Source organism: Barbus barbus (assembly GCF_936440315.1).
Source record: "Barbus barbus genome assembly, chromosome: 31".
NCBI lineage: Eukaryota > Metazoa > Chordata > Actinopteri > Cypriniformes > Cyprinidae > Barbus > Barbus barbus.
In genome coordinates, this window is record NC_136759.1 from 29,160,609 (window position 1) to 29,186,295 (window position 25,687).

The 25,687-nt window shown below is 41.1% G+C and overlaps 1 pseudogene across 1 annotated transcript; it reads left to right on the forward strand.

Moving 5' to 3' along the window:
* The first annotated feature begins 10,438 nt into the window (after window positions 1-10,438).
* Window positions 10,439-24,680, forward strand: LOC306851781 (septin-5-like; annotated as a pseudogene). Its single transcript, XR_013786043.1, has 13 exons — window positions 10,439-10,654; window positions 11,719-11,832; window positions 14,589-14,876; window positions 15,760-15,856; window positions 16,204-16,290; window positions 16,364-16,487; window positions 16,629-16,763; window positions 17,601-17,718; window positions 17,798-17,899; window positions 18,690-18,786; window positions 18,916-19,078; window positions 21,730-21,829; window positions 24,438-24,680. The product of XR_013786043.1 is annotated as a septin-5-like (transcript).
* The last annotated feature ends 1,007 nt before the right edge of the window (window positions 24,681-25,687 follow it).

The following is a 25,687-nucleotide window of genomic DNA, read 5'->3' on the forward strand; positions in this document are numbered from 1 at the left end:
TGTGCAGGAAATGGGCTACAGGTGCCGCATTCCCCAGGTCAAGCCACTTTTGAACCAGAAACAGCGGCAGAAGCGCCTGACCTGGGCTACAGAGAAGCAGCACTGGACTGTTGCTCAGTGGTCCAAAGTACTTTTTTCTGATGAAAGCAAATTTTGCATGTCATTCGGAAATCAAGGTGCCAGAGTCTGGAGGAAGACTGGGGAGAGGGAAATGCCAAAATGCCTGAAGTCCAGTGTCAAGTACCCACAGTCAGTGATGCTGGTGTTGGTCCACTGTGTTTTATCAAGGGCAGGGTCAATGCAGCTAGCTATCAGGAGATTTTGGAGCACTTCATGCTTCCATCTGCTGAAAAGCTTTATGGAGATGAAGATTTCATTTTTCAGCACGACCTGGCACCTGCTCACAGTGCCAAAACCACTGGTAAATGGTTTACTGACCATGGTATTACTGTGCTCAATTGGCCTGCCAACTCTCCTGACCTGAACCCCATAGAGAATCTGTGGGATATTGTGAAGAGAAAGTTGAGAGATGCAAGACCCAACACTCTGGATGAGCTTAAGGCCGCTATCGAAGCATCCTGGGCCTCCATAACACCTCAGCAGTGCCACAGGCTGATTGCCTCCATGCCACGCCGCATTAAAGCAGTCATTTCTGCAAAAGGATTCCCGACCAAGTATTGAGTGCATAACTCAACATAATTATTTGAAGGTTGACTTTTTTTTTTGTATTAAAAACACTTTTCTTTTATTGGTCGGATGAAATATGCAAAATTTTTTGGGGTTTTCATGAGCTGTATGCCAAAATCATCAATATTAAAACAATAAAAGGCTTGAATTACTTCAGTTGTGTTGTAATGAATCTAAAATATATGAAAGTCTAATGTTTATCAGTACATTACAGAAAATAATGAACTTTATCACAATATGCTAATGTTTTGAAAAGGACCTGTATATGATGTTTTATTAACAAAGTCCAGGAGGAGCACGTTCAGATAATTAACCTTATTAACACGAGAGGAGCACAATCAGTAATCAGTAATAGCCGAGCATTGATTAACTTGAGTGTGAACCTCCTGTGCTAATTAGGCTTAGTATCTGACGCGCTCCTCCCGAACTTTGATAATAAAACATCATATGTAAGTGTGAACTCGTCAAACATATGCTGCATATTGGCTCCATAATATTAATAAACTATATATCGAATTTGATCTTTTAATAGCACTATCTTAACACATTAAGCCATATAAGTGTTTATGGTTTTCTACGGGAGGTTTAAAAGCACTTAACGAGAGACTTTGTGTCATATTCAGCTGTTCTGTGGCCACGGATTTGTGGGTCTTGTCTTTTTCTCCTACAGATGACTTGCAGGACCCTGTATGTTATGGTACTAAATTAGTTTTAATTGTTTAACCACCACAGTGTCTCGTCTCCATTGGCAATACACGATTTGATTCGTGTTGAATGAGTGACGTCGCAGGTGTCTGAGAGTGCAAGTGCATGTCTGCAGCCAGACCCTTCTCTATCTGGCTTGCAAACTCAGTGACCTGCTGGCTGAAGTACAGTCTGCGTGTCGTTTGGCAGAGGGGTGCCGGCAGTCAGCGCTCTAATGGCATAATGGGATAATCGTTCAGAGGATACACTGTAGGGAGGGGTGTTGCACTAGAGGACACAATGTCAACTACCCCCCAAAAAAACAAAAGGCCCAGACTTCCTCCGGACATTCCAGAGTGCAACATACTTTATTTACGAGATAATTTACCTGCTGAAGTGAAATGCACATTTCAAATGTTTTCTTCAAGTATGTAGACCTCAACAGTGAGATTCAGAGAGTAACTGTGGCCCTGGATTCACTTCTTCAGGGTGATTGGATCACAAGCGGTCAGTTGAGACAGACTGCCAGTCCAATGGGACCCTGGTTTGAGTGCAACCCCTGCCGGCGGGTCAGGACTCATGGTCAGAGATGGCTCAGTGTTTACTCTACAAATGCCGGGGCGTCAGTGGCCTGGTGGTTAGCACTGGTGTCTCGCAGCAAGAAGGTCCCCGGTTCGAGTCGGGTCCACATGTTCTCCCTGTGTCTACTCCGGGTACTCCGCTTTCCTCCCACAGCCCAAAGACATGCAGCTTAGGTGAATTGAAGATTCTGATTTGTTCCTCCTCCAACTAGCAAGACAGACGTGTGTATGGATTAAGTGGTTCTCGCTGTGAATATACCCATAGATGCTGGAATGGCGTTAAGAAGAAAATAAACACACACTACAAATGCTATGTGGTCATGTGTTTTTGAATGCTTTGCATAACCTTATCACAAAATGTTTTTGAACCCCTCGTACACCCGTGCCACTCACGAGGAGGTAATAAATGAGACTGTTATTTTGATCCATCACACACTTTTAGGTGTTTTGTCAGACCATTCTGTTGGTAATGAACCTCATGCACTGGAATTAGGCCATAGCGACTTAAGCTCCTTCACAATGCAGCAAGCGAATCCAAGACCGGGGCACGACCTTCCACATTCCTCTGTTGTTATGTCTACAACTATTGTTTGTATCTCAGGTGAAGTCGGTCTCCACCCCTTGCTGTTTTGGCATGGAGAACTTTACATAAGAATCATTGAAGACCATGACTCATTATTCCTTAAGGGAGAAGTAATTGTGCCATTCATGATTTCTTTCACTCGAGGTCCACTGAAAATCAATAGACAGTGTAATCCTGCTTTTCCTCTGGAGGGTCACGGCTGTTGACAGTGAGAATGCTGCTGTATGCGCTGTGTATGGGTCTGAATATGGGTCATTAGCATGTGCAAAAATGCTTGATTGTTCACGTACAAATGATTTTGGTCAGTACTTCTGAAGGTGCGCTGCTGGTTTAATGTGACGGACCTCCCCTGCTGACTGTTCTTCTGTAGCTGATTTTTTGGCTGCTTGTGTATTGTTAAAGGGGTAGTTCATCCAAAAATTTAAATGTTGTCATGTCATTCCTAATATGTATAAGTAATGTTCACGCTGCTCTTTTCCATATGATTAAACCATGCAGAGACCAGGGGAGTTGCCATGCTCCAAAAGTGACAATAAAACACCACAAAAAAATATAGACTTTTTGTATGCAAAGAAAATAAAAATTACGACTTTATTCAACAATTTGTCTCCTCTGCGTCAGTGTCCATTTTGGAGAGTATCCTCTGCGTACGCTGTTCTGTGTCAGCTGCGCCACACGGATATGTTCTCTATGTTTGATTACACTTTGATTTGAATGAAAGCAGCGTATCCATGTGGCACGGCTGACACGGAACAGCGTACGCAGTTTGCGTCCAGCGGATATTCTCCAAAATGGCACTACGCTGATCCAGAGGAGACAAATTGTTGAATAAAGTTTTTTATTAAATTTTCATTTTCTTTGCACACAAAAAGTGTCTCATATTCTCGTAGCTTCATAACGTTACGATTGAACCACTGATGGTGGATGGAGTATTCTGGCGATGTCTTTCATACTTTTCTGGGCCTTGACGGTGTTAATTGTTTGGCAGTCAATGGGACAGTCACAAGCCTCCCGGTTTTCATAAAATATCTTAAATTATGTTCCGAAGACAAACAAAGCTTTTACAGGTTTGGAGCGACATGGGGGTAAGTGATTAATGACACCATTTTCATTTTGGGATGAGTAACCCTTTAAGCAGGCATAATTGAACAACGACCTGAAGCGTAACGTGTTTGCTCATTTCCCTCGCAGAAACGAAGTCACAAAACCAAGCAGCAAAAGTCAGCGCTGCCTTTCTGGTCCATAAATCAGCATGCACAAGCACGTATAATTTTCATTTCTGTTAGCCGCTAGCAGAGGACCAGCCTGCACATGAATAGGAAAGGTCGGGTCACAGCCGCAGGTGCCGGAGACTCTGGAGCGCTGCCCATGATAACGGCATCTCTCCGCACCTCTGCTGGGGAAGTGCTGCATCAGCAGATCATGACTGCCCGAGCTGCATCGCGTTTGAACAGGAACCTAGAAGACTTGTAGATAAAGACTCTAATTGAATGCGACAGGAAGTCTGGGAAAGGTACTTTGGCAGCGCCAGTCAGTCCTTGAGTATACTCACTTATGCCATTAGCTATGTTTCCATCCAAAGATTTGAATTAAACGTATCCGCAAAACTGGAATATCACATAAAACACTTGAGAATAAAGCACTGTTTCTCGATGTGCATGATGGAATTTATTCAGTAAATGTGTTTCCGTTGTAGCTTATGCACATTTCTTCTAATTGGATATAAAGTTTATTCTACTTAATTTTGCGCATAAGCTTTTTTATGCACATTTTTAGAATTTATGCTCATCTTGGCATTTCCATCTAGCGTTTTTTTATGCTATACTCCAAAATGCTCATAAAAATAGGTGCATGGAAACAGCAATTGACTATAGTACAAAACATCTGGAAGTGCACAGAGGTTTCCGTGAGGATTAGATTTAGGCCTAGAGTTAGTGGATGGGAAATATAATACCTTATTACAGAAAAGTACATTTCCAAAATCTTGAGCCTCTAAAGTCCAAACCAAATATATAAATAAAAATGTCTATGATATGACCTCATTTATATAGCCAGCATTGTGTGTTTGTGTTGGTCTGCAGCAGTCAGCCAGCAGAGGGCGATGCTCTGTCCCTTCATCAGCACCCGTGTGTGACGTCATCATCCTAAACACATCCACAGTGCACACACACACACATAAAGCTGAACAGAGCAGCTCATGGAAACACTGTCACATACAGCTACGATTGATCAGAGAATCTGATTCTGATGCTGGTCGTCTAGACAGAGTTTCCTCTGTCTGTGTGTGTTATCTGAGACAGGAGTGTAGCTCTCAGCTCACCTCACAGTATAAACACTGATCAGAGCTGCGTTTGAATATGATCAGGACGACTGTTTGAGGAGCTTTCCTTCAGATAGCGTGTCAGTCTGTCTCTTCTCTATAGTTTTTGACCATTACATCTGTTGGAAAATGTTCAAATAATGGTGAAAGTCTTTTTCTTTCTCCAGATCAGTGCTGTGCTGGTTCAGTGTAGTGGTGCTGTTAGTAATATCACAGGGCTTTGATATGCCATGGTACTAAAATATACATAAATAAACTGCATAAATATAAAAGCTTTATGTATGTACGTATACATACAGTATATCCCATCTCTCACATCTTTACCTCACTGAGTGTGTGTGTGTGTGTGTGTGTGTGTGTGTGTGTGTGTGAGTGTGAGTGTGAGTGTGTGTGTGTGTGTGTGTGTGCACCTGGTATTCATCACGTCCTGGGGACCAAATGTCCCCACAAGGATAGTAATACCAGTAAATCTTAATCTTGTGGGGACATTTTTTGGTCCCCATGAGGAAACAAGCTTATAAATCATACAGCATAAAGTTTTTTGAAAATCTAAAAATGCAGCATGTTTCCTGTGAGGGCTAAGTTTAGGTGTAGGGTTGGTGTAGGGCAATAGCACATACAGATTGTACAGTATAAAAACCATTACGCCTATGGAGAGTCCCCATAAAACATGGAAACCCAACATGTGTGTGTGTGTGTGTGTGTGAGTGTGTGTGTGTGTGTGTGTGTGTGTGAGTGAGTGAGTGTGTGAGAGTGTGTGTGTTTGTGTGTGTGTGTGTGTGTGTACCTGGTATTCATTACGTAACGTTATGGGGACCAAATGTCTCCACACGGATAGTAATACCAGTAAATTTTGACCTTGTGGGGGCATTTTTAGGTCCCCATGAGGAAACTAGCTTATAAATCATACAGAATGAGTTTTTGAGGAAGTAAAAATGCAGAAAGTTTCCTGTAAGGGGTCGGTTCAGGTGTAGGGCGATAGAAAATACAGTTTGTACAGTATAAACACCATTACACCTATGGAGAGTCCCTACAAAAAATGGAAACACAACATGTGTGAGTGTGTGTTGGCTTTGCAGATCAGGGACGCAGTGGCTTTTTAAAGTCACTGGACAGATGTTGTTTAAAGCCTCTAGCAGGACAGCATGACTCAAGACACAAACAGCAGCACTACTGAGGGAGCAGAGAGGAATCAACATTTCTCTGTTTCTAGCTGCTGCTTTTTCAGATATTCTGTGATGTCCTGGATGAGTCTGTGACAGCCCTCATATATATGACTGACAGTGTGTGATGGGGGCGTGTCTATGGAAATGAGCTGCAGCGGTGTCAGAAGATATGCACATGATGTGGGTGTGACTATGCAAATGAGCTGCAGTGAGCGGTGGAAGTCAGTCAGTGGGTCATGTGTCTCTCTCTCTCTCTCCACACACTGACCGTTTGCTCTCTATCAGTAACAATGGCAGCAAACTCTGAAGTAAACAGCGATTCTGAGGTATGTCTGCACTCTATTTCAAACTGTGGATGTTGGCTTGGCGTTTGCACAATGCAGTTACAGAGACAGAGACGAGTCTAGACTGAATAGCAGGACTGACTGCAGCGACAGACGTCTGCAGATGTTTTAGTCGAGCTCTGAGGATGTTTTGGTTTGATTTCATCAGATGTGCATGTGATCAAGAAAATTCTAGTCTGATCAAGCAACTGATCAGCTTTTGTGTAAAATTCATAATTATTTGTTTTTTTTTATAATCAGCTGATAAGAATACATAGAATGTTTTATGTATATATAAGAAATACATTGTTAAGAAGTTGATACTTCTGTTAATTGGTGGAGCAGAAAGTCAACTGATGTAATACTCCAGAATCTCAATATGTTTTCATAATAATAATAATAAACAAAAGATAAATTAGGGGGAAAATTCAAAGAAAAAGTTACAGAAATTAAATATTTTTTTTATTTTATTAATATTAATTATTATTATTATTATTATTATTATTATTATCAGCTTGCAAATATATTTTCAGTGTACCTTGAACATTTTCACGATCACATCAATTTATTTTGTCACTTTGATATTTGCTCATGTTTATGTTGTGTATCATTTTGATATTGGTGCACCTGTGCTGGACTTTATCTGGAGTCTGGACCACCAGCCCTGACCTCTTTGGCACACACACACACACACACACACACACACACACACAAAGAGCTCTGCTGTGCTGATTCACACAACAGCTCCATTGACACACTCAGCTGCTCTCTCTCTCTCTCACACACACACACACACACACACACACAGTCGTCACCAGCTGGTGTGAAGCACATCTGCAGGGTCTTCAGTGAGACCCATGTTTCCTGAGGTTTGACTCAGCGGGGACCGAAGGATGGCTCAGGTGGATCTCACACTGTTGACTGAGCCATCACTTGACATTTAGGAAACATTCTTTAGCAGGTCAAATGCATATAAGTACAAGATAGTAATTTCTTATTCAAAACCCTGCAGACAGCAGCTTGAGCAACTGGAAGAGAGATGAGAGTGTTGTGATGGACGGCACGGTGCAGATGTGTCTGTCAAACAATCCCATCAAACCCTGTGAACTCACAGCTTCAGTCCTTCAGATGGGATGGGATTTATTCATTAAAAATGATTTAACTCAGACTGATTAATATAAATGCAATTCTATTCATCAAATAAGTAATCCCGGTTGCCCTAGTGACTGATGTCAGACTTTACCCTCTCCAGCTGTGGTTTGTCTTTGGGCTGCTTGAATAGTGTTTTTGTGATTCAGAGTCATTTCTGGTCTGAGATCCGCTCTCGTCAGTCTACATGCATGGCTGAGCAGGTTTGACCACAGTAACCTGGCTGACCTGCTTTCTCTTCACCGACTCAAAGGTGGCTGTTTATATATATTTTCGGCACCTCTAATATCAAACCAAAGTTCCTTAACATTTCCAGGATATTCTGGGCTTGATCTCTTTGTAAACAGCGTTCTGCAGTATAGCACTAGACACTTCGAATTATTTGCCTTTGAGAAGCGGGACAAGAAAGGTTTTGGATGCGTGCTTGCCTGTCTGCAGGATATTAGATCTGGGGTCTCTTTAAATTTGAATGAGAACTGAAGAACTGATGAAGACTGAAGTTCTTGGGTCTCAGTGTCTAAAGGCGTTATTAATCTTAAACTTGCTAATTTGGTGCACTGTATTAATCCAGACATGGGTCATATTTGATTCTTCCCCTAAGTTTGACAAATAAATATGTGTTTTAAAGATTTTGAGAGAGTCAGCCTTGCATTTTTTCTTGCATTTAAATTTTCAGTTTAAATTGATTTCTGCAACTCTTTATACGTATGAATAAATGAGTATTTCCTTGCACAGCTCCAAATGGTCTGCTGGACTTTTGACCCATGTATATGTTACTCCAGCTGGAGTTGTAAATTATTGTAAACTTTAAAATATGACCTTTTGTGTTTAAAGTGAGTGGTTTGGCACCCTCTTATCTTTCAGACACGCTGTCCTCTGTCCCAAAGCTCAGCGGTGGCATGTTTGTGTGTTTTTGTGGTTGTTGGAGCACAGCTATGGAATAGTTTGTCTGATCTGCTGCTCATTTCCTGGCTGACCATATTCTGTGTGCATCTGTCTTGACAAGCTCTCACTATAGATGTTATTGAGAACATGTTATCGTTATTTGATTCAGTGAAAGAAAAAGACTAAAATGTTATTTGTCAACTTTAAAAAAAATGCTTCAAACAATTAAACTGTAAAATTTGAGATTTCTTACCTGACATGCTTTTAAAGGGTCATGTGATGCGATTTCAAGTTTTCTTTCTCTTTGGAGAGTTACAAGCTGTTCATGCATAGATAAGATCCCTGAAGTTGCAAAGATTAAAGTCTCAAAATCAAAGAGATATTCTTTATAAAAGTTAAGACTCATCCATGCCCTCCTAAAACACCTCATTCAAACACACCCCACATCTACGTCACGGTGTGGGGAGATTTTCATAACAGCGCCCAAATGTATACGCAAAGAAAGCGGCTGTGATTTTTATTCTGGCTGTAGTGCTGTTGCTGCCTCCGGCACCATGTCCTGGAGACGCTGTGTTTCGTTGTGAAAGTACTTTGTTCAGGCTTCCAAAAGAGGACACAACTAGAAATCAGTGGTTAAGTTGTGTTTACAACACTGTTCCAGAACAGTTCAACCCAAATACTGGAGTGTGTGCAGCACATTTTACAGAGGACTATGTCCTGATCCTGAGAGAGTAGCTACAATGCCAGCTGTGCTCAAAGACTGTTTCTATAAAGTGGGGCAATTCCAGCTTTGTGAGGACAGTCTGGTGCTTCTGACTCTCAGCCTGTAAGTATGTTTCTGCCACTGACTATTCAAACAGGAGTTTTGAGCAGCGTAGAGTAGTGCTTGTTGTTTGTTGTTTCTCCGATCACAAATGCAGACATGGTAAAGAGTAAAAACACAGTAGAAGTCATTATAATCAGTAATTATGTCCCCACTGGATGCAACAAATGCCTCGTTTATAATGGGTTTTATTGTTTTTGTCTCGTCGCGCCGGGACACAGCATCACAATACGGTGAGGGGCGTAACGTTTCCGTCTCACGCTTGAGGTATTCGGCCAATCACAACGCACCGGATAGCTGGCCAATCAGAGCACGCCTCGCTTCTCAGAACGATGAGCTTTGTAAAAATCAGCATGTTTCAGAAAGATGGAGCATAGAGGAGCAACAATAATGTACAGCATGTGGAAAATAATGTGATTTTTATTTTTAACCTTAAACCGCATAAACGCATTGCATTACACAAATACACAAAATAATGTTCTTTTTAGCAACGTCATGACCCCTTTAAATAAATGTTTTAACTGCATCTGAGATATTAATTAAAGTGCACTTTCAGTTTCACAGCATAAATACAAAGCGAGTTGACTTCTACAAACCCAGATCTGTCTTGACTGAATCTTTTGTTTCTTAGACCTAGAAATAGAGTTCTTAAGGGGGGAGTGAGATCTGGGGCATGCTCTGAAATTCTTTAATCTTTCTCAGCTCTGATTGAGATCTGTTAAGACTTTAATACCGAGTCTAATCACACACTTGACTTTAGCTCACGCCAGATTTACCCTCTCACCCCGCGACCGAGCTGCAAGCTGAGCAGAGAAATAATTACTGGAATACAGCTCACAAACATTATAGAAATTTACTCGTTCACATTTTCAGACCTGCTGTGTACAGTTCGATGTCAATGAAACCAAAGGCCAACTGAACGAACTTGAACATGCGTATGTAAATGTCATTTTAAAACAAAACAAAAATTGTTTCGATGAATTCTTTGAAAATAAGACACTTAGTGGCAAACCAATTACAGAGTGGGTTTTTTTTGTACCTGGCTTGAAGAATTCGCAGCCTATTATTGACATTCTCAGAAATCAGCTGCTTGTGACGAAATAATGGGATAATGCTAATAGAACTGCATTGATCTGAACAGTCATTGATTCCCCACAACGCACCATCAAACTGATGGAGATGAGGGCTCCTGCTCTAGATCCGGTGAGGATGTGAGTTGTATCCGGGGTCTGGTCCAGTGCTTTGGGCTGGACTCGTGTCGATCCGCTGCAGTGGAGCCGGCTGCTGATTGGGGCCCTGGGGCCGCGGGCAGCTCAATGCAGTGAAGGGCGAAGCGTCCCTGGATACCGTGCTATAAAAGCCCGTGCTGATCCTGAGCGGGGAAAGGGAATGAGGAGCTGGCTTCAACAAGGCAAGCAGTTTAGATTGTTTCATCCTCACAGAGGCGTTTCAGGTGAGAGTCTGCTTGCGTGCTGGGATGAGTGTTCAATATATGCAGCTGAGATTATTGTTCTTCATTTGTATTATTTTATTTATACTGGAAATGCATTTTATTCAGCCTAGCTTCCACGAGACCAAACAGAGAACAGATTCATTGGGATGTTGCTGATGACTACTTTGTTATTCAGAAAATAAAGAGCAATGTCGTCTTAAAGAAGCTTTTTTTATGAGGCTTATTGGCACAACAGGTAGAAGAGTTGAGTTGTTTACGGTTGAGCAACATCGCAGCTTCCTTTATTAATACAGAATTTATCTGATGTGCTCCCAGTATATATGTGTGTATTTTCTATTTCAAGTAAACCAACTGGTTTCCGCTCATCAATTTACATTTAATAATAAAAAAAAACTATCAAATGAGTTGTAGCTTTTCTTTGTAGCTGTCTGTTCTGGAAGCTGTGTTTGAGTGGTATTGAGCAGAGAGCAGAAATAGTAAAGCCCATGGCGATGGAGATCGAACATCGATATCTGCAGAACACACGGGGTCTAAAGCAGGTCACCGCCAGCTAATCACTCAAACTCTTAATTAGTGCTGCTGGTCAAGTCATGTGGCACTATTGATATTGTTTTAGCATTGTAATTATGAATAACTAGATCTGTTAATGGTCATTTATGACCCTCTTAATCCAAGCTGTCGTGGTAGCATGTAGTGTTAGAATTAGGCATTTGACAGGCTGTTGCTTTATTACTTTATACTGACGTAAAACATTTAGTCAGATCCCAACACCAACAAAACTGACTGTGGTAAAGCTCTGGTATCATCCTAGACTGTGTATATCTACTGAAATATCTCCAGTGTTCCTCTGTAGCTAATGGTCCTGAGAGTAATTCCAGTGAGCGCCGGCATCTTCTGCTTTTATGTCCATTGGCTGCATCAAGACCTCTTGCTGTAATTCTTTGCATTTATTCAGTCATTTCATCTTTTTCTTTTTCTGTCATCCTCTCACCATCCTTTCCACCAAATGTTCCCCCCGCCCCTGAAACGCACCTGTGCTCCACCCGGCCGCTCTATGGTTGGAGATGGCAGAGTGTACAGTAGCCCCGGTGGCCATGGAGGACAGTGACCGTGAGGCGTCGGATGAGCAGGACTCTATGCCAGCATCACCTGAGCCCAGGCCACATGAGGTGGACAAGGTACTGATGCAAACCCCCTCCCTTTTGACCTCTGACCTCTCAGGACACTGCCCGACTGACTGCCCTTATGGTGTGGACCCTTCTTCTGCAAGCCGACATATTTTCTTAAGTTAAATCACAATCGACCTTGTGGACTTTCATTTTGTGAGCAATTTCTCAGTGAACATTATTCTTACGGAAAAGGGGTTATCTTCATAATCTTTCATCAAAATGTAATAATTGAATCAGTCATAAGTCAGATCGCTGTTTAGGTCCGTGCTAATGCAGTTCTGTAGTGCCAGTTAACATTATATTTATCCCAAGGCAGCCAGTGGGACACTTGGAGAAACTCTGAACCTCCAGCCTCCTCAAAGTGTGTGAGAGCGGTGTTTCAGGAGAAGAATAATCCCCACAATCCACTGCACACTCGGAAACACACCATCCCACCCACTCTTCAAGCTCTGGCTCACATTGTTTTCTTGTTAAATATCTTGTTGCGTTCAGAAATGTGTTTCATTACTTGTCAAATGGGTTGCAAAAGCCATTTCATGTTGGCTATAAAATGTTCTTTATCAGCTAATTTCATATCAGATGTGGCCTTGAAGTGTTCAGTGACACAAATCAGTTTGACAGAAGAGAAACACAGATGAGAACTGGACTAGCCAGCCTTTGGGAGCTCCAGCATCGCTGCGACCCTACAGAACGAGCGGTTTGGAGAAAGCGTGGATGGAAACTCAGCAGCAGGACTCAGTGTTTGCCTCTTCCAGGTTGTGGCAGCAGATTGACCGTATGACCATTATCAAATCACTTTTCCAGGGTACAGGTCCATGTCTGCACCTCAAACACAAATTCACTGCACCACAATTCATTATTTATCCGCACAGGTTTAGAGCAGTGGAAACCCGAGTGCTGTACAAGAGAGCGTCACATTGCCCAACTACTGGTTCTGTTCTTCAGGACACGGGCTGCTTATGCGGTTTAATACATGTGTCCTTTCATGGCCTTCTCTGAACAGGTTTCCCAAGACAACCTGGCCATAGAGAGTGCAATGATAGCAGTGCAGTTAAATATGGATGTTACTCATCTTTGAGTGTTTAATAGAGGTCTGTACACATGAAGTTAGCTCGTCAGAAGCTCATGAACTCTTTCCCCGCCAAACACAGAATTTTCTATTTCTGTGTTTTCACTGTTAAACATGTGGAGGGCGCTATTACGCGTCTCCTGAATGAGTCTAGAATCACTCGATCAAAAACACAGACCAGGAAGACGAGCGATCTCATATGTAAGCATATGTATATGAAAAATAATGCGATCATCAACACTAAGTGAAGTGAGTGAAGTGACATTCAGCCAAGTATGGTGACCCATACTCGGAATTCGTGCTCTGCATTTAACCCATCCAACGTGCACACACACAGCAGTGAACACACACACACACACACACAGCAGTGAACACACACACACCGTGAACACACACACACACACACAGCAGTGAACACACATACACACACACACACAGCAGTGAACACACACACACAGCAGTGAACACACACACACCGTGAACACACACACACACACAGCAGTGAACACACACACACAGCAGTGAACACACACACACACACACACACACACAGCAGTGAACACACACACACACACACACACACACACCGTGAACATACACCCGGAGCAGTGGGCAGCTAATGCTGTGGCGCCCGGGGAGCAGTTGGGGGTTCGGTGTCTTGCTCAAGGGCACCTCAGTCGTGGTATTGAGGGTGGAGAGAGCGCTGGACATTCACTCCCCCCACCTACAATCCCTGCCGGCCCGAGACTCGAACCCACAACCTTTGGATTACGAGTCCAACTCTCTAACCATTAGGCCACGACTTCCCATAACCACATATAAATGAAAACTGTCTAATGTTTCAGATTGAAATGTGGATCCAGAGAGTGGTAAAGGCCTGTGCAAGCTTTGAGATACTGATGGAAGACATCTACTGCATCTTTGCTTTGATAATATTACTGAATATGATCCAGATGGAGTATTTGATAAAAATGTGATTTTCTCAGCATTTTGCTCAAAATGTGGCTTTTTTATGAAACTTACCTACATTCAAGTGTTGATGAAAAAGAATGCTTGAAGTTAGAATAAAACAGAGCTTTTTGTTTAAAAGCAGCGACTCTCGTCTTTATTTTGATGTATTGCACGTTCAGATATTCATACAACAAAATATTCTGGGCGCCATGAAATTTTAGTGAAAATCATCAAAAATGCTGGTGGTGGCAGGGCCATAAAGCCACAGCATGAACGTGGTGGATGTGTTGAACAGAACTTCTCCAGAGTTCATATGTGTGCTGTGGATAGTCTCTCGTCCCCTCATTATTAGCACTGATCAGTCTCCTCTGTGTGTCTGGTGTCTCTCGTCCCGTGTGGACACTAGCAGCGGTCATGTAGAGATGTGCTGTCCAGTGTCATCTTCCTCAGGAACACTCCTTTTACTACTAATATACTTTTCTTGGATTCATAAAGCCTTGTCAAACCTTTATCATGGTAAACTTCATTTTTGGCTAAATGTTTCACTAAAGGTGATTTACTGGGCTGCTAGAAGATAGTAGGTATTTACCATGGTAATCTTTTGTAAGGACATGCACAGTGTTTTGTATCTAACCACTAAATGGTCTATTCTCTTTTTGCTTCTCTTCTCCATGACCTTAATTTTCCATATTAAACCACTCCCGCACTTGCCCGTGTGTCCTGTCCCGACCCCTCCTGACCTCAGCACTTCCCTAAGGAAGACTCGGAGGACTCGGAGCTGGAGCACATCATGGGACATCACCCGCTGGCCCACCACGGGCCCCATAGGGCCGATAGTGAGGGCGAGGGTCATAGCAGACCCCACACCCCGGGGACGCCCACCTTCCTGAGCCCCAGGGGCCCCGGAGACATAGAGCACGAGTCCAGATACGGGGCTCAGAGGGGCCGAGTGGACTTTAGCCTGCCGTCTCCCATCAGCCCATCCAGGCCTAAGAGCCCCTGGGGCCGCTATGACCCCTATGACACGACTGAGGTAAAGCATGCTGGGATAGCCAGGGTTTGAGTCCCTCATGAGAGTCTTTGCGCAAAACACCTCAAAATATCACTCCGAACGACTAACCCAAAAGCACTGTAGTACTATATTGGAATGTACCATGGTATTCTTTGAAGATTCTTGGAATAGCATTGGTAATGAGCACCGTTAATGATAATCCTTCAGTACCATGGTGCATACCATCCAGCACCATCACTATATCACACTACTGGCACAGGAGGGGTCTCAGTAGCACCTATACAGTTACCTTTTGTTGTTTTTATGTTTCTGAATTAGAACCGTATTTTTGTTCTTGAGCTTGCGTTTCACGTGTCACTTCCTTGCATTTTAATGACATGTTTTTAAGTGGATCCAGTTGGTGGTCTATAGCATGTTTGTAAAAGATGATAATGAAAGGCGTAAAGCTCTTTTTGGGGTTATGGTGCTCCACCCACAGCTTTCCTCCTTCATTTCAAGCCCAAGCCTGGCACCTGTGGTTCGTCTTCCAGAGAGAAACGCTCAGTGTGTGTCAGCTCCTGCTGCTGCTGGTGTTATAAAGCCTGGTGATAAGAGACACGGCCCGCAAAATCATGACATTTCACTATACCAAATCAGTTCTGAGGAAATACGTTTCCTTTTTGTTTCTTGGGTCATCTCTCTATCAACTTTTTTTTTTTTTTTATGTTATTTTTTATAAGAGTAGTTTGTCCGTTATACATTTATGCATCATTACAGGGATTACTGTTTATTAATATTTTTGTATTCTTCTCATTTTAAAATATTAAAAATGTACTTCCATATATCTGCTCAGTGACCTTTTTAATACTCGTTAACATTTGGTATTCTCTCTCTTGCTCTCCCTCTTTTTGTTTTTTCTTGGTAGGACCAGGACAAGGAGTATGTGGGATTTGCGACTTTGCCAAACCAGGTTCACCGCAAATCTGTGAAGAAGGGCTTTGACTTCACTTTAATGGTAGCAGGTAATTTCAACATCCACTGAACTTCAAAACAAACAATGATAAAGTGTGTGTTCTCCTGGTCTGCATATTAAAGGTATAGCTCACCCAAAAATAATCTAGTGAACCGTTATTTGTTCACGCTGCTCTGTTCCACTGAAGCTGAAGCTGTTGTTCACTGAAATCATCCGCTCCGCTGCATCTCTCGAACCTTCACATTCTTTCAGATACGACGGTCAGTGACTAGAAACCTGGCGTGAGAAGTGATGAGAGAACATTTATTTTTGGGTGAACTGTTGCTTTAATGTCAGTGGTGTTTTTGTTGATGATGATGATGATGATGGTGATGGTGGAGTTTTTCTTCCTCACAGGAGAGTCAGGTTTGGGTAAGTCCACCCTGGTCAACAGTCTGTTCCTGACAGATCTCTACAAGGACAGAAAGCTGCTCAATGCTGAAGGTGAGGATCATCTCTGGCTGTTGTCACTTCTCTTTACTGTATAACAATCTAATAATAATGGCTGTGTTGGCAGAGAGGATCACTCAGACGGTGGAGATCACCAAACACACGGTGGACATCGAGGAGAAGGGCGTCAAGCTGAAGCTCACTATCGTGGACACACCAGGATTCGGGGACGCTGTCAATAACACTGAATGGTACATAAAGAGCTTTAGGGTTTCTGATTGGTGAGCTCAGGAGATCCTTGATACTGTAAGACAGTGATTCGTTTTCAAAATTAAATGCAGTACACCTAATACTACCATGATGTATAAATGCTGTTTTTGATCTGTGTTCAGCTGGAAGTCAGTGGCAGACTACATCGACCAGCAGTTTGAGCAGTACTTCAGAGACGAGAGCGGCCTGAACCGCAAGAACATCCAGGACAACCGCGTGCACTGCTGCCTCTACTTCATCTCGCCCTTCGGTCACGGGTACGAGCGCCATCAGCACTACTCTAGATCGGATCAGAGGCCCGTGGCTTCACCGCGGTGCTGTGGTGCAGTGGTTAGATTCGAACCCTGTGAAGGCTGATCCGTCAGACACTGCCTCTGTGTTCTTGATGAAAACGCTAACGCTCGCTCACTCCAGAAGACGCATGTGCATCCCAGTTCAGATACTTGTGTGCTATTCTACGCTGTTTTTCTAAATAGTTGATTAGTGTGTTAAAAATAAAAAAATTACAAAAAGAAAAAGTGCCCTTAAAATGTCTGGTTGATGCACTTCAAGGTGTGGAATGTCAGACACTTCATGCACTAATGCAATAATCTGATTATGCATAATCACTCTTTTTAATGTTGCATATGCACATTTCCATTTAGTCCAGATATACTTTACATATCACTTATTTTTGCTCCAAGTGTTTGTTACCACAATGGCTTTTACATGTTGTTTGTACTTGAAGAGCAACAAGATCATGAAATAATTGTTCCAGACGCTTGACCCAGCAGCTCATATTTTAGAGTCACATCTAAGAGTTTTTACTGGACAGAGAAACGGAAACAGTCCATCTCTTGTTTCAGTCAGTCGACGCAGTAAGTGATCTGTCTGTGTCCTCTGCTGGTCAGATGCTGTTACTGCTGTCTGATGACTGAGGAATCTGTTCAGAATGGATTCAAAATGCAAATGACTGTAAATATCACCTTAAAATGTTTTTAGCAGGTTTAAACTTTAGGACTGGGCTTTATTTAAGCTATAATTCTTTAAGATAAGTCTTGGCACGCAGTAGTTTGCTCTGTTGTGAGAGTGTTTAGTGTGTGTTTGTGTGTCAGGTTACGGCCTCTGGATGTGGAGTTTATGAAGGCTCTTCATGAGAAGGTCAACATTGTTCCTGTACTAGCTAAAGCCGACACACTCACCCCAACGGAGGTCAAGAAAAAGAAAATCAAGGCAAGTGCTCAAGCTGTCCAAACCTGTCACGTGTGTGTACAGATGTCCTGTGGACTTATTTCAGTGTCAACCCCTTCAGATTCGAGAGGAGATCGAACAGTATGGAATAAAGATCTACCAGTTCCCAGACTGTGATTCAGACGAGGACGAGGACTTCAAACAGCAAGACCAAGAGCTCAAGGTCAGAAAAGACATCCAGCTGTCCAAACATCTTGTTTTCAGTAAATGTTTCAAGTATTTTTCTTATATACCATCGCACATATTTTCAAATGTGTAACTATGCAGACAATAAAATGAGATGATATGTGACCCAGGACCACAAAACCAGTCATAAGGGTCAATGTTTTTTAAAATTTATAGATTTATACATCATCTGAAAGCTGAATAAATACTCTTTCCATTGATGTATGGTTTGTTATGATAGGACAATATTTGTCTGAGATACAACTATTAGAAAATCTGGAATCTGAGGGAGCAAAAAAATCTAAATATTGAGAAAATCTCCTTTAAAGTTGTTCAAATGAAGTTCTTAGCAATGCATATTACTAATCAAAAATTAAGTTATGATATATTTATGGTAGGAAATTTACTAAATATCTTCACGGAACATGATCTTAATATCCTAATGATTTTTGTCATAAAAGAGAAATGTATAATTTTGATCCATACAATGTATTGTTGGCTATTGATACAGATATACCTGTGTTACTGATGACTGCTTCAATAAAGCTATTACATGTAAAAATGTAGTGCAGTTTTAACTTCATTGCAATGTATTTCTTTTTTATATGTATCAGTATATAGCCATACGTAGATGAATATATAAGTATATTATAAATTTAAGCACTGGTTTCCCATATATGGAAATCTATTTTTAACCTACCTCATTATATTTTCCAGAATATTTCCAAATATTTGTGTTTTGGTCCGTGCTGTTTGTGGTTTGTGTTGATACGGTTCTCCTCCCGCAGGACAGCATTCCCTTCGCTGTGATCGGCAGTAACACAGTGGTGGAGGCCAAAGGCAAGAGGGTTCGAGGACGTCTGTACCCCTGGGGAATCGTAGAAGGTATGATCCTGATCCTGACCAGTCAAACGTACAGGGCTTACCGAATTCTTTACATTTACAAGACTAAATGAAGATATCCATCCTATGTGATGATGATTATCAGACTGTATGTGTGTGTCTGTTGGACAGTGGAGAACCCAGCGCACTGTGACTTTGTGAAGCTGAGGAACATGTTGGTCCGGTCACACATGCAGGATCTGAAGGACGTGACCCGGGAAACCCACTACGAGAACTACAGAGCGCAGTGCATCCAGAGCATGACCCGCATGGTGGTGAAGGAGCGCAACCGCAAGTATGCACTCGCTCACTTCATCACGCTTCGTCACGCTTCGTCACGCTTCGTCACACAGCACACTGATGTCAGGATCGATGAGCCAACACGTCACTTCCTGACCACCTCACAGATTTACCTGCGCATCGTAGAACACCGCTAAATATATATATTGGGGGTGTAACAGTACACAAACATTCATACCTCGGTTTGACGTCACGTTCGGTATGGTTTCGGTACAGCAGGAGGAAAAATTTATATATATTTTTTAATTAATCAATGGTTTACTGAACAAATTTACAATTACAATTAAACTTTTCTTAGGGATAAAACTCTACCTCAGCTTCTGCTTTAAACCATAGGGAGTCCCTTTACTTTACTATAAGGTTACAATTAACAACAGAGCCCATTCAATTCAATTAATATTTATTTTAACTATAATAATCAACACTCAAATTACAAATTTGTATGCAAACATGTTAATTGCACATAATGCAGTTTTTGAATTAACTTCATAACAGACTTATGGAAACATACATTAAATAATTAAGACATCACTAAGAGGTAAAGTAAAATATGAGTATATAGTCTAATATTTCGTGAAATTCTCTTTTCTAGACTTGATTTCTTTAGCGAACTATCAAGCTGTGGACACTGATGACTTGACAGTGACCATTTATTTATATAGCACAATTAATTATGTGCTTTCCACAAGTCATCAAAAACAGAAAAACATCAAACAGCACAACAAACAAACAGAAAAGTTATAAAATCGTATAAATATCCCATCAGCCATACGCTTTAGAATATAAAAATGTCTTTAGCCTGGACTTAAAAATATGAAGGAAGAAGCTTGTTTAATGATAGTGGCAAGGGCAGAAATACAGAGAGCATGATCTGCCCTACACTTAGGGATAAATCTATCCTGCTTGGAAGACCGAAGAGATCTAGTGGGTTGATACTCCGTCAATAACTCACAGAGATAAGTAAGGGCCAAACCGTTTAGAGATTTATAAACAAGGAGCACTCCACTCTAAAACGGACAGGCCGCCAGTGTAGTGAGTGTAAAACAGAGGAATATGCCTGAGGTAAAGGATGCATGACATTTTGCTTACAAGCCATTTTATTGACATCTTCCCGCAGATGAAACACTGATTGAGTGATTACATGATGCATGAGATGTTCATTCATTTTTCTGTAGTTTAAAGGGTCATGTGATGCGATTTCAAGTTTTCTTTCTCTTTGGAGAGTTACAAGCTGTTCATGCATAGATAAGATCCCTGAAGTTGCAAAGATTAAAGTCTCAAAACCAAAGAGATATTCTTTATAAAAGTTAAGACTCATCCATGCCCTCCTAAAACACCTCATTCAAACACACCCCACATCTACGTCACGGTGTGGGGAGATTTTCATAACAGCGCCCAAATGTATACGCAAAGAAAGCGGCTGTGATTTTTATTCTGGCTGTAGTGCTGTTGCTGCCTCCGGCACCATGTCCTGGAGACGCTGTGTTTCGTTGTGAAAGTACTTTGTTCAGGCTTCCAAAAGAGGACACAACTAGAAATCAGTGGTTAAGTTGTGTTTACAACACTGTTCCAGAACAGTTCAACCCAAATACTGGAGTGTGTGCAGCACATTTTACAGAGGACTATGTCCTGATCCTGAGAGAGTAGCTACAATGCCAGCTGTGCTCAAAGACTGTTTCTATAAAGTGGGGCAATTCCAGCTTTGTGAGGACAGTCTGGTGCTTCTGACTCTCAGCCTGTAAGTATGTTTCTGCCACTGACTATTCAAACAGCAGTATTTGAGCAGCGTAGAGTAGTGCTTGTTGTTTGTTGTTTCTCCGATCACAAATGCAGACATGGTAAAGAGTAAAAACACAGTAGAAGTCATTATAATCAGTAATTATGTCCCCACTGGATGCAACAAATGCCTCGTTTATAATGGGTTTTATAGTTTTTGTGTCGTCGCGCCGGGACACAGCATCACAATACGGTGAGGGGCGTAACGTTTCCGTCTCACGCTTGAGGTATTCGGCCAATAACAACGCACCAGATAGCTGGCCAATCAGAGCACGCCTTCTCAGAACGATGAGCTTTGTAAAAATCAGCATGTTTCAGAAAGATGGAGCATAGAGGAGCAACAATAATGTACAGCATGTGGAAAATAATGTGATTTTTATTTTTAACCTTAAACCGCATAAACGCATTGCATTACACAAATACACAAAATAATGTTCTTTTTAGCAACGTCATGACCCCTTTAAAACTAGTAGTAAAGAGCTAGCGATGATTGTGCTGCTGTCAGAACTGAGCCGTTTATCAAAGACCTCCAAAATGGCATTTATTGTTTGAAATTCCTGAAAAAAAAATGTAATGATTTGTTCGGTACAAAGACCCATACTGAACATTTTCAGTACAGATATGTGTACCATTACACCCCTAATATATATATTCACACACAATAAATCAAATATCAGCAGATTACTTTTCGTACTCAGTGAATGTTATGTCAGATAGTAGTAGATATATCAGTTCTAGCTCTAATGAAGTGGGATTTTTTGCTCTATTGCTTCTGAAGCACTTGATTTGTGTGCAATGCTTGTGGCTCTGCCGTGTGCGACAGCCGTTCTCATGCTCTCATGCATGCATGTGCTGTTTTGCTCCGAGCAGCAAACTGACCAGGGAGAGCGGCACCGACTTCCCCATTCCCATGGTGCCCGGCGTCACCGACACCGAGACGGAGAAGCTGATCCGCGAGAAAGACGAGGAGGTACGCCATTCTCCCTGCCGAGATCCACACGAGCAAACGCATCATCACGAGCAGCACTCGGAGCCAGAGCCGCGTGGGGAACCTCCCTCTGAGCCCCAGCCTCACTCCACAGGCCCCTAGCGCCCTCTGTCGGGTTCATAGAGTCCGTCCCTGTGGTTAAGCACGTCAACCTCAGATCACTGGTTATATGGGTCCCTGGCGCCCCCTGTAGGTGTTCATCAGGCAGTAGAGTAGAGCACATGCTGTGTGTGTGTGTGTGTGTGTGTGTGAGTGTGAGTGTGAGTGTGTGTGTGTGTGTGTGTGTGTGTGAGTGTGTGTGTGAGTGTGTGTGTGTGTGTGTGTGTGTGTGTGTGTGAGTGAGTGTGTGTGTGTGAGTGTGTGAGTGTGTGAGTGTGTGTGTGTGTGTGTGTGTGTGTGTGTGTGTGTGTGTGAGTGTGTGTGTGAGTGAGTGTGTAATCTGTGTTTAGGAGAGTCTCCAAAGCCTGCACGTCTCTGGCATGATGCACTTTAACCCTGCATCCCAGACCGACTGCTTACCATGGAAATACTGATTATCCATTGCATTTTGAAAATGTCAACAGAACATTTCTCAGTTTAACATTAGCGCATAAACTCTACACTGATACTTCAGGTGTCACAACAAGCTAGTTTAGAAACACTGTCAAAAAAGAGCTTTAACGCAAATAAATGTGGTGTCACATGATACATTTACTTATTCTGTTATCTGAACAACATTAAAGATGATTTGACAAAATAAATGTGATAAATTATTATTTAAAATGATGAATATATATATATATATAATGCATTAAGCAAATTATGAATAGCTACAAATGATTCTTTTGGAATAATGTTCATTATTTTAATGACAAGCAATTAAAAAACAAAAGTGTTCTCATTAAGTTCACGTTCGTGTTTAAGCTCATTTTAAATCAACAGATCTTGGACCAAAGTGATGTACAATCAACAAAGATGAACAAATACGGAAATTAATTAATTATTTAATATAATAAAACATTAATTAATAAAACATTATAAAAAAAACTGAAAAAATGCCTGTACATCTGACAACAATAAAGGTTTTATACTTATTTCAAAAATGGAGCATTTACTTAGTGATATTTTGTAAATATTTTGGAATATAGTAGATGCTATTTGTTATTATTTTAAACATAAATGGGTTTTAAAATTCTGATCCTCTTACTACAGAATAAAGGACATATATGAAGACATTCCCTAGTAATATATTAAAAATACATTTATTTCATACTCAGTGTAGTTCAGATCTGTAAACATATTTGCTTTGAGTCTTACTGATATAAAATATAGAATTAAACTTTTTTTACTACTTGTGCACAATGCACATTTCCTAATATCAAGCCTACAATGTGTTTTAATGTCACTATTGATGAGGATTGTATGATCTTTGAGTAATATCGGCCTTTAAATGCTAGATATTTAAAGTGTACCTGAAGTATTCCTGCAATATTTCCACTTTAGCACAATCACATATACTTCAGAATATCTTTCGTTGGACTTCTGCTCAATTAAAGTGCATTAAGCACAAAATGAGTTGTTCCAGTTTAGCAGACCTGAACTATACCAGTTTAGTACACTAAAAGTACAGTTTCAGGGCATTTTCATTTAAAGTAAAATGTATTGGTAGCATACTTAGCATGAAATAAATGTATTTTATATATTTATTTTTGACGAGGGTTGTGTTGAAGTCGTTGTCTGTTATGAATGTGTTGCACTGGATTCAGTCTGTGATTAAAGTCTTCTAAACACTGGTGATATGATATGATATGATATGATATGATATGGCACATCTGTATTGATATGCAAACACTGAGCACATGTTGACGCACTGTTCAAAGGTCTATTCTGGTAACTAAATCCACAGCATAGTTGAGTTCTTGATTACGATTTCCTTCAGCTTTGAATCACTGCAGGTTTGTTGAGCTCTTTATGCTTCCCAGGCATTCTTTCTGAACCATAAATGGAATATCAGCACACAGAAGCAGTTCTACACAAAACAGATCATTATAGAGATGAAACCCTGGTGAAGGTCTTGAGATGAAGACATGCACACATGATAAAGTGGAGATACTGACTGACAGTGAATGAGGAGGGATATTATTATGATTTCTGAAGATCATGTGACACTGAAGACTGCAGTAATGATGCTGAAAATACAGCTGCGCATCACAGACATAAATTATATTTATATTAGAGTGTGCATTACTGCTTTATCATTTTTAAAATGACAAGTGTTGGAAGTATTGACATCCACCTTCAATCTAAAACAAAGGAAACACATATTTATCAGAGGACAGACATGAAGGCATGCACGGCTGCGCTCGTGTTGATGTGCTGTAGCATGGATCTCAGCCTATATGTGCTTCGTTACGCAACAGCGCCATCGATTTCCAGCCTTCACTGATCATGCAGACGTGTCAGAGTCACTGTGATCAGGCTGGAGAGTCCTGATGGACGCGGCTCTAGTTTGCTTCTGTCACGTGACTCTCAGACTCATTGATGGGTCAGTATTGATTGATTGATCAGGTTTGGTGTAGTGTGTTTGACTGTGGTTCTGTTCTTGTTGCAGTTGAGGCGGATGCAGGAGATGCTGCAGAAGATCCAGGAGCAGATGCACATGCAGAAAGAGGCGTATTAACATGCTTCCGCTGATCTGATCACTGTAACAGCAGAGAAACTCCTGGAGTGAGTGAGCCGTCCCTGCCAGAGCAGATGACCCGAGGCTTCACATCCCACTCAAACATGTCTGGGTCGCATTTCACCACAAAATAACAATACAAATTACAACTAGAAAATAACAACGACAACAAAATATATATATATATATATATAATTTTTTTTTTGCATTGGATCATTATTTTGTTGATAATGAATCACATTTAAACCCCAAATTATAATTAAGGCAATGTTGAAAAAAAAAAAGAAAATCACAGCAATGCATACAGACATGTTACCTTTAAATGATTTTACTGTATTATTATTTATAATTTTTTTTTATTTATTTATTTTTATTGGTAATGATTTTCTTATTGTAACATGGGGTTATTCTGATATAAAAAGTTTATTCTTTTTTCAAATACATATATTGTGTTTATCAATATATATTAGTGTTTAAATAAAATTAGGATACATAATGTTTAGTTGAAATTTAACCCAGACATGTTGATGTAAATCAGTGGAATATAAATCATAGCACAAAGCATTCTTTATAGTGGAAAAAGGTTCTTTAGGTTATTAAAATGTTCTTCAGATTTGCAAAAAGAGGGTTTTTAAGGAGCTGATCACTGAAAGGTTCTCTGAGGAACCCAACATGATTATTCAGTGGCAGTACTAGAACCTGTTCAGCTCTAAATGGTGTCTGTAGTTTGAGCGCCGTCTGACTGACGGAGTATTAATGAAATATCTCTGGAGTCGATGTGTGATGCAGACACCCCGGGGCTCTGCTCGTCGTCCAGTATGTGTTTCTAACCCAGGATCGATATCATAGGATACATACAATGGATTGTTTTTTCTTTTTTTACAATGCAACTTTATTTTGTATAATGTAATTGCATTGGTTGTAATGTATGTCTTTGGTTTTGTTGTATGTCTATATAAAACTGCAAAAGCTTCTTTTAGAATGTTTTTGAATGGAAAAAATCTATTATTTTCTTATTGGAGAAATAAAGTTCTGTAGAGAGATATTTTTGTTAACATGGCTAACCCATGAGTTATTGGTCTGGATGAGCTGTTTTCATTCCTGGAGAGCATGTATGAAGAGAAGCGTGTGATTCTCAGCCGTTCGCTCGTGTCCTCAGACATCACTGATGTGTTTGTCCC